Below are 16,096 nucleotides of genomic sequence, written 5' to 3'. Positions count from 1 at the left end.
GATCCAAAAGCCATACCCAGACCTTCACGAAATCCGAAAACTTGCTAGTTTGGTTCTAAATTCCAGTACTTTCTTGTTGGTGAGCCAAGCTGTTTAAGAAGCCTAAAGAATGTTTGCCCCTCAAAAAGCAATACTTCAAAAGAGCATTTTAGAAAACACATTAGAGTGGAGTCATCTCCAATCACAGCCTGACATAATATAGGTACTTATCACAAGTGCTAGAACAAAGGGGATAGTATATTTAAAATGTTGTGTGTTCCACATGTCCCAGGGCCTAGCAGCACCAGATATACTTCTAGTTATTTAGATTATAACAGCCGTAGATGGAGAGTGATGTTATTTATTGGAAAATAAAAGTGATGAACAATTATTAATTCAATTTCTATTTCAAGAACATTTTTTCATGTGAACTACACAAGGCAGAAGTATTTTATAACAGCAGCTTCCCAGCAAGATCTTTCAATTATGCTATAAATTTAAGTGTCCTCAAGTCCCTATAATTCAGTGGGTGTTTCAGAAGCCTTAGTAGAGCACACAGGAAGATCTATGTGTATAGTGACCATGGGGAAGGGGGGGTATCTGCAAATAAAAGCCATACACATTGCTCATTTCCATTTGAAAAAGGTGGGTCAGTTCAGGGGCTTTGTCCATATTGTTGGTTGGAGAGGCATGAGATGAGTTTTAGCACTGAAGAAAACCCATAAAAATCATTATTAAAAGCCAAGCTTAAGATAAGGAATCCTCACAGCCTCCAGATATAATAATTCCCTGCTTGCTCGTGTTATTTGTCAAACTGGCAGGCCTTTTCAATAGACTATAGAAAGAAAAAGAAACATGTTGCAAATAGCCTTTCTTCTTATCTTTCCTAGCCTTCTCAATAACTGCTAAACATTAAGCAGAGCTCTGTGTTTGAAATATAGTTTTGTTCGATGTTAAAAATTCTGAGCAGAGCTTTTCTATGACGCACATATTCATCCACACCATGTAGCTGTTTTAAAGCAGATATACACTTAATAGAGGATGAAATCTGATTAGTCTTTCTGTAACCTATTTCATCTTGGCCTTGCCTAAAGCAAACTGGATGAACATTTATAAAATGCAAAAGGTATAACTACACAATGCTTTGTTTGGTATTTAAGGCTGTGCACTAGTCCCTCAATCTGATTTGAAAACCAATTATCATATATTCTATATTGGTTCAGAGTGAGTTGTGCTGTATCCTGTTTGATTTCTGCCCCAGATTTACCTCAATTTATAAGGCTCCCATTGACATGCCCTGGAAAAACAAAAACAAAAGCTGTAACTGATTTGTTTTTACACCAATGTACATTATATTTGGAAACATGACAGGATCTAAAGAGGAAAGTAAACTTGCCAAATGTGAGACAGCTACCATCACAATGTATGCATCTGGCACCTGCAAAGCTTCCTTTTTTCAGACAGAAAAGTCTGGCATGAATTGTGCCTCATCTGAACCCAGCTGTGCTCAGGATATCAATCAGTTTGTAAATTTGCTTCTCTTTGTCCCAAAATCAAATCTGGAAATTCTGCTTCAATCCAAACCTCATACATACTGGTCCCAATCAGTTCACCACATGTCAGAATTTACCCAAATCCAGTGCACAGCCCTAAATATTTTAGCATGTATACCGCAATCTCACACATCCAGTTTTTCAGAAATCCAAGTTAATTATAAAAGCTATTTTTACAGGAGTTGTGCTGGAACAGAACCATAAGAGATGCATATATTACACTCTAGATAATTGAGTTTCACTGAAAATAAAAATTACTTCCAGTAGCTCTGTGCCCGAGTACAGTCTGGTAACATAACTCATCATGGACTTAAAATATCTCTTTGTTTGCTTTTTGCTTCAGGACTCTGGATGGCAAGACAACAAATAAAACATGGAGGTTTGGCACAAAAATGGGAAACTTCTTTTCCAGTTTATTCAATGTCAAATAAATCTCCGTCTTTATTCTGATCATAAAAAGAGCCTTTTCTCAGCAAAACATAAAGCCCAGCCTGTTTGAAATAGCATACAATAAATTTTAACTACAGGTATACTATCTATACCACAGCCTACATATAACATCCAATTCTCCTCCAAATACCATTAAAAACAAACAGCTAGATAAACCAATTAGAAACCTGCACAATTAACTGCTGGTAGGAGTGCACCAGAGTTATATTTATGACTTTGAAGTATTCACAGATACATGAAGTGTATTTCACGGCAGTTGTTACATCACATTTTGGGAGAAAGCATGTTAATAGTTCATTTATAGTAACTGATATTTTGGTTTAAAGCAGTAGTAGCCACCTGCATTTTTTTTCTCTTATTAGCAAGCACTATTTGTAGGCATTTTGTGGGAATATTGCTCTTAAAACAGCTCTGACTGTTTTAATTTGACAGTAACAAAAGGAAACTGTTAATTACAAGCAAAAATAAAGTTGTTAAGAAAAGGACCATTTGATCAAAGTTTTTTTTTCTTCCAGCAGAGGAAAACTATACTGCATTTACTTCAATACAAGTGTGTTAGCAACTGAATTTATATTAAGCAAAGTACAATTCAGCAGTCTAACTTACATTACCTATACTACCACAAACAACTTCTCAAAGAACAGTTATTTTCTTCATGAGTTTGTACCAAAGCAGGGAATCAAGTACATTACAGCAAAACGTTGTAAAAATTCTAGCTCTTATCCTGTTTGTTTGTTTATTTGTGTTTGTTTGTTTACATTTATATCCTGCCCAACTAGTAAGCAAGGTACTACTCTGTGTGGCTAACAGAAGGATACAAAGTCATAAACAACAACACAATAAACAAAAGTGAAAATTAATGGCAGGCTGGTGGCAGAAAGGATACATAAGATTACTTTTTCGGAGGCAAACTATTGCAAGTCTTGAAAAAACAATCTGCTCTTCAGTTGCCTCCTAAAACCCAACAGGGATGGGGCTAGTCACACCTCTGGTGGGAGGGAGTTCCAAACTGAAGCGGTCACCACAGAGAAGGCCAGGTTTTGAGTGGCTAATTTCCCAGGCCTCCCTCGGGGTGGCCATCTGCCACCTCCCAATATGAGAGGCGCAGGTAGAACACGTAGATGTTTTGAGAGAAAGGCACTCAGCCAGGTAATAAGGTTCTAAACAATTATGGGCTTTTACAGTTTGCATAACCATCTTGAACTTGGCCTGGAAGCAAACATGCAGCCAGTGCAGACAAGCCAGGATAAGAGTTACAGAGTCATAAATGCTTCAAAGACCAATCTGGCCGCAGTGTTCTGCACCTGCTGCAGCTTCCAAACTGCCTTCAAGGGCAGCCCCATGTAGAAAGAGAACATTGCAATAGTCTATTTTCGATATTTCAAGCACATGGGCTAATATTGTATATATTACATTTATATTCTGTCCTATAGACCTCAAAGTGGACTACAGCAATAAAAGCGATTTTTTAAACAATTAAATGTTTTAAAACAAGTTTAAAACAATTTTTGTAAATATCTTAGAACCTCACTGGGGAGAACATTCCAGAATTTCAATCTCATTTGTGACAAAGGCCATACTCTGAAGCAGGTCCCACCACACATGAAGCCAAGCCTACAATCACAGGCTTGTATCATGTTGTGTCCATGTCTTTCACTGAACATGCTCCAGCTAGCACAGGATGGGTCACTTGAGGCGAAGTCCCATTTGTTCTTTCTTGCTCACACAATGTGCATGAGCAGCTGGACAGTTCCGGCAATTTCACATAAAGGTGTTTATTAATACCTCTTTGTACAAGCTTAGAAATTGTACAGTCACTCCTGCAATGGGTTACTGTATGTGCATGGAAGGAACATCAGATTTCTGCCCCTAATTTTCAAACTTATACAAGTCCCTTCTTAGTACAGATTTTTGGACTAAATTTATTTTGCCCTAAAGATTCCTCCAACATTCCAGAAGAGCTGGAGGAGTACAATGACAAAAACATGGGTGCCTTGATTTGTGGAAAACAAAGCACTTTCTACTATTAGAAAGCCAGTACTAGATACAATCCATAACAAATACCTAAATCCATATAGAGAGGGGCAATCCCTGAAGCATCTAAGCCCCACATTATAAAGGGCTTTAACATACCATAAACTAATGTCACCTTGGACCTTTTGGGGAGAAAGGTGAGATAAAAATATTTTAATTAAATAAATACTAAATAAATAAATAAACAAACAAACTAGATTAGAGGCTAAACATTAGCTAATGTCATTTTTTGAGGGGGTTTTTTTGTGGGGGGGGGATGAGTATGTTTCATCCTCCATGCTGCTACCAAGAAACAACCAGCAAAATTCTGAAGTAGCTGAAGCTTGAATGAAAGCCTCCCTCCCAATAAAGTGAGAGGTTTTAATACTGAATCCTAGAGGTTTCAAAAGCATGGATAAATGATAGCAAACTTCCTTTGTTCCAGAGAGGGGCACAGCATCTATTACAAGCCAAGTGGATGCAAGGCAGTTCTGGCTTCCACCCATATTTCTTGATCCTATTGTGAAGTGGGATTCTGTGCACAACTCTGCATTTTGAGCCTGACCAGTTATGAGGGTAACATCTCATAAAAGGACCATTTTTCTCCAAAAGTTAAGATATTTAGAACTTTAAAAAAAAATCCCAGAGAATTATCCTTGAAGTAAATGCTGTCTTTGGCTATATGAAGAGAAAGGAAAGAATTGTATTACTTATTTGCCAAAATCCTGTTGCTTAATATCATAAATCATACTAGAGTAGGCCCACTGAATGGTTAGAGTTATGGACAATAAATGAAGCAGGAGGTATGAAATTAGGCCTGTTGTGGGACATGATGAAATCAATTTAAAGAGGAATAACAATGAGGGAATCCTGTAAGCTGAAAAAAATTAAGGAGATAAACGTGAAAAAAACTGGAAGAATTGAGAAATTTGGAAAGCAAGGGTGTTTTTTTTTTTAGAAAGATTAAAAAGGATATTGACTGAAATTCAGGGAAAGATAAAGGAACTAGAAAACTTAGAGATAGAGAAAGTTCAGTGGGATTTCATGTATATAAAGAATTTTTTAAAAAATTAGCAATAAAACCTCAAAATTATTAGCTAGAATGTGCAAAAATAGAAGATTAAAAACACGATTGGGGTAATTAAAGATAGAACAGGCTAGGGGTGTAATATAATGAAAGATAAATTGAAGATTTTTCAGGAATTTTATTAGAAATTATATAAAGGAAACAATGTACTGAAAGAGGATATAGAAAATTATACAAATGAGAATTTAAAAACTAAATTATTGGAATGTGATAAAAGAATATTAGAAAAAGAGATTAAAGGAGAAGAAATTGCTGGAGTTATTAATAAACTGAGAAGTGGTAAAACACCAGGCCCTGATGGATTGGGTCCAGAATATTATAAACATTTTAGTTCCATTTTGATACTTAAGCTCAAAATGTTTTATAATAAAATATTTGAAGGAGACACAATTGCACCTTCTTGGAAACACTCATTAAGGATTTTTATTCCAAAACAGATCCGGGAACTTATAGACATACAGTGGTGCCTTGCTTGACGATTACCTCGTTAGATGAGGAAATCGCTTGACGATTAGTTTTTTGCGATTGCTATTGCGATCACAAAACAATGACTGAATGGGCTTTGACTTGGTACTATCATAAGGCTGACTCAGAAAGAAGTCCATAGAGAAGCCTAAAAGATGTAATTTGTCAGTAAATCCCTTATGCCATGAGCTGGCAAAGGCCTCTTTTTGTAAATAGTATAAATACCTGCCGGTTGTGGGAGCATATACCACCTTCAATCAGGATTGGAATGCATACAACCAAGCTTGATATTCCACTGATTGAAGGCCAGGCTCCAAACGCAAGGCAGCTGAAGAGACACATCTTGGCACGGCAAATAGAAGTCACAGTGAGTTTGACAGGACACTTTCAACTGAGGGATTAAAACCATTTATCCAAATCGCAAAACCATACAGGAGCTGAGCCAGAATTTTGTACTTAACTATCTGTAGAGCAGCAGGGATAAACTGCCCACCCTAGACATAGTGGTATCTTCTAAGAACTTTGACTGTATTGTTAGCCACCTGCACTGCTGCTTGTCTATGGTGAGACCAGGAGAGGGTACGTGAGAAGACAATTCCCAAGTATTTAAGTTTTTTAACTTGTTCTATATGCTGGCCCTCAATAACCCATTCTTTAACCTTACTATGCCTAGAGAAAACCATTATTTTGGTTTTCTCAAAGTTAATTGCTAATAGGCTGCTCCTGCAGTAACTCATAAATGCACGTAGAATTTGTTTAAGACCAATTTCCAATAGTGATATGATAACTGCATATAGTAGTAAGGGCACATTGATTTTAGCCAGTTTCGGGGGAGTGAAATTCAGGTGCTGTGCTAATTTTTTATTCTCAGTTTTAAGAATTTGTAAAATGTTATATTAAGACAACCACATGACTCAAGTTTTATACTGCTGATATGTTCTAGCAACTTGCTTATTCTGTATATCTTATATAATGTTTTTAGCTTGAAGGGTTTAGCTGATTTGTTTAAGGATTAAAAAATTGCCAGATTGAAGCATTAGATGATTAAAATGAGATTGAAGGATCAGATTATAGTTAAACTTCAAACTAATAAACTACATTATCATGGTATAAAGGTAAAAGTAAAGGTTGCCCTTGACATTTAGTCCAGTCATGTCCAACTCCAGGGCACAGCGCTCATCTCCGTTTCCAAGCCATAGAGCGAGCGTTGTTTTTTTTTTGTCCGAAGACAGTTTCCGTGGTCACATGGCCAGCATGACTGGAACGCTGCTTACCTTCCCACCAAGGTGGTACCTATTTATCTATTCACATTTGCATGCTTTCGAACTGCTAGGTTTGCAGAAGCTGGGACAAGTGACGGCAGTTCACTTCATCGTATGGATTCGATCTTACAACTGCTGGTCTTCTGACCCTGCAGCACAGAGGCTTCTGCGATTTAACCCGCAGTGCCACCACATCCCCTTATCATGTTATAAATATATCCAGTTAGATAGTTGGGCAAATGAATGGTTGAAGAATAATGGCAAATGTAAAGAATGTACTAAATATGAACAATTTCTATCATCACATGAAGACATGCAGAAAGATGCTTTGAGGAAGGGAAAACTAAGTAAAATTTATAACCTAATTTTGGAATAAGAGGAAAAAGAGACTGAAATACAAGGTTTGAAATCAATTTGGGCACATGATTTAAAGACAGAAATTAAAACAGAGGTTTAAAAAAAAATTGGAAGATGAGAGTTTTAAGATTAATGTCCGTAAGAATAAAGGAAAATATTTAAAAATTAGTTTAAGGTAGTACATGACTCCGGTGAAATTGAACATAATAAATTTAAGACTATTCTAAGGCCTGTTGGAAATGTGATGAAGAAATTAGAGTGTATCATTATATGTGGTGGGAGTGTAAATTGATTCAGAAATTTTGGAAATTGATTTTTAAGGAAATCTGTGATATATTTGGAAAAGATATCAAACTTAATTCTAAAATTGCTTTGCTGTCAATTTTTGATAAGATAGAACTTGATTATTACTCAAAAGAATTGATTTCTAATTTTATGACAAGTGCTAGAATATTAATAGCTAGATTCTGGAAAGATAAAAATGATATGAGACATTACTTTAAATGATAAATTGACTACTGAACTTAAGATGAAAAGAGGGGAAATAAGTTGAAATATTGTTATGTTATTTGGGGCAGATTCATTGAATTTGTATTAGTGAAAGGAAAGGGGAAAGCCTCTAAGCAACAACCAATACAAATTTGGAAAGGAAGTTTGTAATAAAAGTATTGCTCCAAAGGATCCCGTGGATATAAGCATGCAGTGTGTTTTACATTGTATTTGTAAGTATTCTGTATTCTTGTATTTGTTTTGAGAATTTAATAAAATAAAATTTTAAAAAACAGAGTAGGCCTACTGAATCAGTGGAGATTTGATGAGTCAACTACTTCATAAGCTCCATTGACTCAGTAGGCCTACTCCAGTGTGATTTACTATGCTAAGGAATAGTATTTGGGGCATTATGTAGAAACCTATGCATTTATCAAATGCCATTTGAATACAGTGGAGTCTCGACTTACAAACAACCCTACTTGCGAACAATTCAACTTACGAACCCGCCCTATAGGGGAAATAAGGACTCGACATACGAACTTCCCTCGAGTTACGAACAGAGAAAAAAGTGCCCCCTCCCTCCCCTTAGAGGCTTCTGGAGGGGAAAAAAGGGTCAGAAACTTAAAAATAAATAAAAGAAAGTCACTTACTAGGCCTTGGTAGCCCCCAAACAGCAGGAAAAAGAGCAGGAAACAGCTAAAAGCCGACACCCAGAAGGGAGTTTGGCAGCCATTTTGTGCTTCCCCCCCCTGCACCCTTCTCTCCCCGCCTATCAGCTGATCGGCTGGCTCTGAAGAGGCTTGGGGAGGCATGCTCAGCACCTAAAAAGCCTGCCTGTGTCTTTGTGCTGAAAAAATCAGCACAACATGCTTTAAAACATGATTTAAAATTGGCTTCATTGAAAAAAAAAAAAGATTTCTAAAGTGCTTTGCAAACTGTTCCCTGCCTTCCTCCTCATTTCCTGAACCTAAGGGAAAAAAAGAAAAAATATCCCCCTCTAGTGGCAGAAGGTGGAATAGCAGCTTTCAATTAGTTTCTATGGACAGAAAAGAGCAGATACAGATTAAATGGTTTTCAATGCATTCCTATGGGAAATGCAGATTCGACCTACGAACTTTTTGACCTAAGAATCACCTTCCAATACGGATTAAGTTCGTAAATCGAGACCCCACTGTACAAGGTCACAATATATCAAAATGACACAACAAATATAAACAAATTGACCTCTGAATGCAATTCAAATATGTGAAGAGACACTGCTAGGAAAAAAGTGTGCACCCATACTCCTGACTTATCAAACACTTATTGGGCAAAAAGGAGTAATTTAAGCTCTACTTGGGCATTAATAAAAACTGTGCCTTCTGCACATAATGAGAGGAGCACACAATTTGTTAGTTAATTCATTAAATTGTGTGAAAAGTACAATTATTAAAAATGCCCTGTACCAAACTAGAGCTGTAACACATTACTTAAAAAAACATTGCTGACATTGAACTATTAAAATACTATATTCTAAACTCAATATAGAATTTAAGGATAATGAATAAAATTTAACAAACTATTTCCAAGTTCTGACTAATGGTACAGGAAATAAGGTAGCTAGGTATCTTCAAAACTCATATTCACTTCTTCATACCACTGGAAATGTAAAGGGACTTAGAAGCCAAACTAGTTATGAACTTTTAAAATCACTTTGCAAGGCATCCAGCTTCTCATTTAATCCAAATATTTTAATTGCATTTGGGGGAGGCTGTTTATCTCTGATGTATGTACAAGCTTTTGTTTTAAAAATAAGAAATTTCTATTCTTCATAAGGATATATATCTGATATGTATGGTAGGGATACGATTTTAATCGGGCTAAGTGAATAGCACATGAGATAAAACTGGAATCTAATTAATCTTTAACAAATTTTGAAATAAAAAGAAATTACATCTGTTCTGTTTATATTATATCAGATTAATGAGGCATGGAAAATGAGACTGGTAAAAATGATAGATAATATGCTAAGTGCTTTAATCCTCTAGGAGCACAAATGATGTGGCATTACAATTTTAGAAATAAAGCACATTGTAAAATTTTATGACAAAAAAATTATACATGTCTAGAATTATATTTGTGAGTGTCCCACTACACACACAGTTGATTATCATTTCTATATTATATGACAAGAAAATATAATGATTAAAAGTAATCAGTTGAAGAGACTCATGGGGCTTACACATTTTAATTCAACACTACAGGTATTAATTATAGCTTTGAAACAATTTGACACTTTATCCCAAACCAAGCTAATAAGGAATACTGTGTGTTTAGGCTGTAATCAAATTCAAAAATACCTGAAATATTCATCAATCATGCTGTCAGAAGAAATGCCGAATGGAAAGGCAGTTATGGTTGTCTTCAGAAGCCTTTACCAAGAATATAATGGTTTGACTTAGCTGCATTTGTCCATGAGGACTGAAAGGAACCAGAATTCTATGGTGTACATCGGTGTTCTTTCTGTTTCAAACCAACAATTACACATATAGCTGAAAACCTTTACAAACAATCGCCCCGAGTAGACATGGTCTAGAGGGGCGGGGTATAAATTTAATAAATAAATAAATAAACCAGACCTTGCAGCAAGCCCAGATGACAGCTCTGTCCACATATTTGCAGAGCAAACACCATCAGAGGGCCACACAGTATAATCCACAATACCTGAGGCTCTTACATTTTATCATCTCCCAATACAGTATAATAGATGCCATTTTTATTAGCAATGCCCAAATGTATTTTACATTGGACGAACAGACCAAACTGTACTTAAGAGTGTAAATGGGCACAAAACAAAATCAGAAATTGAAATACCCATAAACGAGTGAGTAAACATTTCACCTTTCTTAGGCACTCTAAAATCAGAGTTACAGTCCATGAACAAAAGCATTTCAAAAACAGATTCCAAAGGAAATTCATGAGGGAGTTCAGTGCATTGTCTCCAGGCCTTAATAAAGACAATGGTTTCCTATGTCATTATATACACTAATCCAAGCATCTGAGCCTTTGTCACCCAATCAGAACCTAGTCACCAGCATTATGACAAAATTAATCACCACTTACAGTCTGTTAAAGGTCTTTGTAACCCAAGAGAACACACACTATTGTTATCCTAACATAACATCCTCCTCACCAACAGTTTTAAACTCCCCCAGAGATACATGCACTCCATTCATCTGAAGCAGTTTGCTTGTACACACAAAAAATTATGAAAAATAAAAACTAGTGCTACAAGACTCCTGATTTCTATTGTTAATTTTCAGTAAGATTACAACAGTGTATTGTATCTGAAAATTCACAGTAGGGCCCACATCATGAACTATGAAAGAAATCTCAGCACAGGCTTATTTCAATGTTAGAGATCCCTTATTAATAACGATTTTTAATTCTAGATCTTTGAACAGGGGCATGATTTCAAACCATATAGTATAAACAACAACTTTGTCAAAGAAAATAAGACTCCATAAAAGTAACACGTGGAAGCAAGTTACAAGTAGCATTGCTTTTGCGCAGGCTAAATTGGCTCAACAGGTGACATTTATACAGCCTAAAATACGGGCTGTAATGATTTCTGTAGCAGTGGTATCACTATGGAAGCTTAATTTACCCTTGGTACATAGACCATGGTGTTCAAATTTAGCTGCAATAGCACTTAAAATTCATTTATTCAGAGTTAATTGTCTCATAATACAGTTGGGACTACATATTTAAATACATATCCCACTGAAAGCAATAGATGTCAAACAAACATCACTCACACTCAGATGCTCATTCCAGCATGAATTTGGAGAGCTTATCTGATCTGCATCTGTGGTTCCTAATCCAACTACTTGCAAACACCAGAAACCTTTCTTATCTGAATTAGTTTCTCCAAACTGAAGCATATATTAACTACTTCAAATTCTATATACTCTTTATCCATTTCATTCAATTGTTTAGCGGCACAAGCTGGCATTCATATACTTTCTATTACGTACATCGTTATATAAATCACTTTTACTAATCTTATGTAGGTGCTTACACTTGATACAGGTTGCAATGATTCTCCTATGTGTGAGTATGTGAGTGTCTAAATTTCAGTTTCAAACACCTCTTCTTCCTTAAAATTTCTGGATACTATGGCATCTTTCACTTGTGACAAAATGAAAAAATCAGCAGTTTTTTACATTACCGAGAATACAAGAAAAAAACAGTGTTCCTTAAATAACTAGGCTCCAGCATTTGAAAAAAATGGCTACAGGAATACAATTATAAAATTATAGAGCTAGGAGGAACTTTAAGTGTCACCAAGTCTAACCCTTGGCCATCACAGGAGATATACAGCTAAAGCTTCCCCCATAAATGATCATCCAACCTCTGTTTTAAAAAGCTCCAATGAAGAAGAATCAATAATCTTCTAAGATAGCTGATGTTGCTGCCATACAGCTCTTGCTATCTGGAAGTTCTTCTTAAGGTCTAGTGAAAATCTCCTTTCCTGTAATTTGTCCTATGGAGCTACAGAAAACAAGGTTGCTCTATCTCCCACATAACGACATTTGCAATTATCTGAAAATTGCTATCATATAATCTCTCAATCTCTCCCTCAACTGTTATTTATAGACCTTGGTTTCCAAAATCAGTGGTCACCCACTTCTGGACACTTACCAAATTGTACATTTTCAGCACTGCTTTGCTGCTACAGTTTCAACTGTAACCCATTTGGAGATTTTCTAAAAACAAGAACTGGTACTGAAATGCCCTGAAATAAATGTGTTTATGTATACAGATATGGGTCCCTCTTTTAATAAGAACAAATTGCTTAGCTCTAGCTATGGTTCTTTAAGTAATCATCTGTGAACTCACACATATAGGTTATGCACCTGCCTGTTTGGACTCTTCCACACCTGAGTGGCTCTTTTTGTGGGAGGTCTGGCCCCTCCAAACTCACATGTCTAGACATGTCCAAATGGTTTTACTTTAGTTCTGTCCCGACCACATCAAGTCCATGGAAGAAATGGGGATTGAGCCGCATTAGTTCACAGATTGACCACTCACAATTACAGATGAACAATTTTCTTCTTCGTTTCTGTGACTCACTGTTAAGTTCAATTGACTTACTGCAGTTGGGATGTCATATCAAAACATATGAGAAAATTGGAGTTCTGAAAGAGGCATCTACTCTAGCATAAGCCTGTAGTGCTGTAAAGAGGACTTGACCATGTCACAGAAATATCTGGCAATAGCATCCCTTGTAGTAGTGTGGAAGAAGCAGCTGATGATCTTGTGGAATGAATGACATCAAACTGTATTTGGAGATAACAGGCCAGCACAACGTGGGCCACAGTTCTGATAGATATTGTGAAGAGATATACAATCCTTTCCAAACTCTTTGGTAGCACATAAAACATTTCACATACTTTCTAAATGATGCAATGTGGTGCACATAAAAGGCCTTATGTACATCTGAAGTATAAAAGGATGTCTTTAATGATGAAGGATTTGGGAGAAATGGCAATACAATATCAGGGTTAAGATGAAAAGAAGAGACCACCTTTGAAAGGAAAAATATACCTGGTTGTAACACCATCTCCTTATGCATCTCCAAATACAGTAAGTCAGAATGGACAGACCACAGTTCACTAGCAGAAGTCACTGCTATTGGAAATGCAAGCAGCAATGTATAGTTGTCAGTGGTTCAAAAGATAGTGAAGAGAATTTTCATAAAGTGCTTGAGTTAAAATGCAATCATTCTGTTTTGGCAGTATCTTAGTGGGGAACAGTCTAGAGTCAGAAATATATTCTGGGTAAATTAACGAATAACCTCAAAGCAGGACAAGTACATAATATGCTGTGTATGACAAAGGAATTAACAAATAGTTAAAGATATTTGAGATAGCCACCTGGCTTTAGTATAGTCAATAAAATGTCAAATCACCAAATGTAAGACAAGGAAGTGTTGAAATGCTGATTTTCTAAGGAAGCCACAATTGTTTTTCTCAGGTGCTTTACATCTAGGCATTTCTACAAGCTTCTGTAAACTTCCTGTAAACAACTGTGACCAGGATTCCTTTGTTCTTAAAGATTCTCTGTTTAACCACTATATAAACGTTTTCAGTCACATGAAGTCTTTGGAGAAATACCAGCACTTCATGTGTTTGTGTTTCACCTAACTGGTGAAATACTGTAAAGCCTTTTCCCTCAAACCTCATTACTCTTTATGATTCTTCAGGAAAATTTTCCACAGTGGTCACATGAACTGTGACAAAATAAGGGACAGGAATTGTGCAGAAGATATAGGAGACACTGGAGGGTAGTTATTTTTGAACAGTGTTTGAAAAACTGTTTAACTGAAGGGTTTACATAAAAAGAAGCAGCAGAGACTGGTGTGCTTCTATACCTGCAAGTACACAGAATAGGTTAACTCTCATTTATATGAAGACACAAGTCCCAAAGATAATTGGGATAAAGGCAAATCCTATTCAGTGAAACAGGATTGTTTCCCACTAGGAGCTATTCCTTTATAAAGGGGAAGAGCATAATTTGCTGAGTCCAAAGATGTTCCACTGGTGCCACACATTTTGCAAATACCTTGGGTGCTGTTACCTGTCCAGAAGATGCATCATAAATTCAAAGAGATCTTGTCCCAGAGGAAACAAAAAAATTACAAGGGCAAAGATGGATGGAGACCATTATGAACCAGTCTATTTTTTTCCAGTAGAATTGTAACTGCTGTCAAACTATTTGATACCCATCCTCCCATGACTTGGAAATACTGGGAATAAAACCCAGTATGCTTTTGCCATTAAGACACATCCTCAATGGCAGAAGGGGAAATAGAATATACCCTCCTAGTGATGATAGGTGATCTAATTCAAGAGTAGGCTCATAGGTAATGATGGTGAGAACCCATGAGTCAATATGATGGTATGTTGTTTAGTCATTAAGCTGTGTCCGACTCTTCGTGACCCCATGGACCAGAGCTCACCAGGCCCTCCTGTCTTCCACTGCCATTTTTGAGATTGTATCCAAGTACAGGTCTTTCCACTCTTTTGTTGACTATGAGGGCTACTCCATTTCTTCAGTGGGAATCTTGCCTACAATAGTAGACATGATAATCGTCTGAATTGAATTCACCCATTCCCGTCCATGTTGGATGACAGAGGTTGCAATTTTATGGAAACAGAGTGGTAGGAAGAGAATAGTCATGTGCAGAGTGAAATATGATGCTTCATATTCTTAGAAGCCTTTTTATTAGAAGTAAGGGTGACTGATATTTAGAATACTTCATTACTTCCAGTAGTAACTGGAAGAATGGCTAGAAAATGAAGATTGGCATGAAAGGAATTTCTGCTTTGCATAGAAGGATTGCCTCTTCTAATCAAGCTTAGATTATCTAGTCTGGTGCTCGATTCCCATTTTGGTGGCTGTAGAAATATGTTTCAAAGGGCTGCCCCATGGCCTCATCAGTTTTTGCATTAAATACTGGACACCTATGCAAGGTCTTCTACTCCAGTCCTGATCTCCTCTGTTACCTTGGTAGAGCAGAGTCACGTATGTCTATTGAGTGCAATACAGGCAGAATCACTTTGCTTCTACATGCTGAGTGAAGTGGATTTCTTGTGCAGTCAAGTTATCAGCTCTTGCTGGAAGAGCACAGCAACATTTTTATAGACACTTGAAAGGGCCATTATTAAAGGCTCTTTTTTTTTCCTCCCATAAAAATTGCTTAGATGGCGCTAAGGATGGGACTTCCAAATTTTTTGGACTGCAACTCCTGGAATCTGCCCAAAATTCCACCAAAATTCTACACGTTGTAGCAAATAATTGCAGTCCACAGAGCAGCTTTCATTATGCACACATGAGCCTCCGTCACCATTTTTCTCCTTTCAAAAAGATAAAAGATGTGGTGGGAACGGCTGGGAATGGCAATGCTCCATGGGAGACACAAAGTTTCATGGAATAGGACATTTTTTTGCCCTTTAGTCTATATAAAGGGCTCCTACTGCCGATCCCATAAACCACTGCAGCTCTCATGGAGCATTTCCTTTTAGTAAAAAGTAACACAGAAGAGGACACTGCCAATTCTGGAAACTGCAATACATGGTTGACATAAACAGTGACAGATTCTCATAGGGAGCGATCACTCCTGGTATCAATCCAGTCAATATATGATATCAAGTCCAGCGATGATGCCAAAACCAAGTATCCTATTTCACAGGAACTTTTATTTATATATAAATATAAATATGCTATTCTACTCTAAAAAGTTTAGAAAAATGTATCATAAAGGAAAGCCATGCTTCTTGGTTGAAACATAACGAAGGACATTTATGCATAAAACTGCTCAATGGTAAGTGAAGGTACATAAGTAACAGATCTGGAAAACTAAGTGGAAGGAACCATGGATTGATTGGATGGAG

General features: G+C 36.7%; 1 protein-coding gene across 4 annotated transcripts in view; it reads right to left on the bottom strand.

Moving 5' to 3' along the window:
* Positions 1-16,096, bottom strand: part of ATRNL1 (attractin like 1) — a 695,100-nt gene that overhangs the window by 573,621 nt on the left and 105,383 nt on the right. The window lies entirely within an intron of this gene.

The sequence above is a fragment of the Pogona vitticeps genome, chromosome 3, assembly GCF_051106095.1.
Source record: "Pogona vitticeps strain Pit_001003342236 chromosome 3, PviZW2.1, whole genome shotgun sequence".
NCBI classification, from domain to species: Eukaryota; Metazoa; Chordata; class Lepidosauria; order Squamata; family Agamidae; genus Pogona; species Pogona vitticeps.
Note: the sequence above shows the minus strand (reverse complement) of the source record. Positions and strands in the feature narration are given on the sequence as shown.